Source organism: Hipposideros armiger, unplaced genomic scaffold (genome assembly GCF_001890085.2).
Source record: "Hipposideros armiger isolate ML-2016 unplaced genomic scaffold, ASM189008v1 scaffold_24, whole genome shotgun sequence".
In the NCBI taxonomy this organism is placed as follows: Eukaryota; Metazoa; Chordata; class Mammalia; order Chiroptera; family Hipposideridae; genus Hipposideros; species Hipposideros armiger.
In genome coordinates this window covers 881,843-883,659 of record NW_017731374.1, presented here as the reverse complement: position 1 = coordinate 883,659, position 1,817 = coordinate 881,843, and the positions used below count along the sequence as shown (strand labels likewise).

The window sequence follows — 1,817 nt, the reverse complement described above, 5'->3', positions numbered from 1 at the left end:
GCCGGCCCGGGAACCTCAGTTTTATCATTTATAAAAATATACCTACCTACCCAGTAGGTTTGAAAATGACTTCCCCCTGGTCATTTCTATATGACTAGCACTAAGCAAAATTCCTAGTACATAGAAGATGTTCATGAATAACTGAAAGGCATGAAGCCGGGGCTTGAAACCGGATCTTCTCAGCATGATGGCTGATTTTTTTTTTCACACTGCTCTGATAGGTTTAGCGGTAGAAAGGCTCTCCTTAAGATAAAAGTGAAGATCCTCATAATAATATAATTTCCTTACTAAAACACGGTGTGCTTGGAGGATAAGGATCTCTTCTGCCTTATTCACCACATTGCCAGTGCCTAGAATAGTATCTGATCTATAACAGAGGGGCTACAAACACTTGTGGAATGAATAAGGGAAATACTATTAGAAGATATTTCAGCCATTACTACCACTGGGCATTTTTTCAATTATTATTTTTCACCCAGCAGGCCAGGCAGAGGGCATAGGGCACTGAGCAAATACATTGAGATGTTCGGGGGGAAAAAGAAAAAGCTGGAAGCGTGGGGTCATACAGGATGATCAGGTCTGTTTGTGGCAATAATAAGGAACTCTATGATCCCCATGGCTTAACTGATACTTCTCTGTGTTAAAAGGAACAGGGTGACTTTGAACCGCAGGCTATTTACTTTGCCACCAGACATGTGGCTATCATCCAAACTCTTGGGGACTCTAGTGTCTGGATTATAATGTTTCTTCTTTATAAGAATCATGTAAGTGAAACTGTCATCTCTCTTAATAAACCTCGGACCGAGAACCTCCGAGTTTGGCAACGGAGAGGGAAGCCTCTTTTTCCCCAAAGGTGGGGAAAGCTGGCAGAACCTGGTTGCCATGACTTCAGCCTTGCTAAGATTTCTCTTCCCCTATCAATTTCTCAGCCACCATCCAGCCTGCGTTCCTAGTAATATGTTGGCCAAAGTGTACACGCACATAATTCACTCCAGTGGTGTAACTGAAGTGGATAAAGATGTGTTTCTTCCATCGGATACCCTGGGTTCATGTCTTGGCTTTCGGCAATGGCAAAATCACGTCTCTAAGCCTCAGTTTCTCAAGTGTAAATGAGGAAAATCATAGTGTTATGCACTGAAATGTGTCCCCTCCCCAATTCACATGTTGAAACCCTAACTGAATTTGAAGATAGGGCCTCTGGGTATGTAATGAAGGTTAAGTGAGTTCATAAGTTAATAATAATAATAATAAATGAAGATCTTAATCTGATAGAACTGGTGTCCATCTAAGAAGAGGAAGAGACACTCTCTTTACAAAAGAACAACGGGAAGGCCGTGTGAGGACACAGTGAGAAGTCATCTGTCCACAAGCAGGAAGAGGACCTTCACTAGAAACCAGATTTGTCCACACCTTGATGATGGATTTCTAGCCTCCAGAACTGCAAGAAAATAAATAGCTGTTGTTTGTTTAAGCCACCCAGGCTGTGGGATTTTGTTATGGCAGCCAGAGTAGACTAATATAAATAGTGTCTAATAAAGCTCTTGTGGGGAAATCATAATGAAGTTCTAGGTAAGGACTCAATAAATGTAAGTTATTATTTGTTTTAGGAGTATTCAACCAGCTGAGAAGAAGACACTTCACGAGTAAGACCTCACTATAGGTTCGGGGATAACCAAGGGAACATAGCCATATACAAACAGACACCTGGTTTTTGCAGGGATGACTGGCTGGTGGGTGTATGGTGGAGGGGAGGGTATCTCTTGCTTAATGGCAGGCTCTTCCGCCAACTTTTAAGACCTTACCTGATGACCCTTACC

General features: G+C 42.2%; 1 long non-coding RNA gene across 1 annotated transcript in view; it reads left to right on the top strand.

Annotated features, from left to right (window-relative positions):
* Positions 1-1,453, top strand: part of LOC109379305 (uncharacterized) — a 23,680-nt gene extending 22,227 nt beyond the window's left edge. Inside the window, exon 3 of the long non-coding RNA XR_002123174.1 lies at positions 1,273-1,453. This is a non-coding gene — a long non-coding RNA (uncharacterized LOC109379305). The remainder of the gene's footprint in view (positions 1-1,272) is intronic.
* Positions 1,454-1,817: the final 364 nt, after the last annotated feature.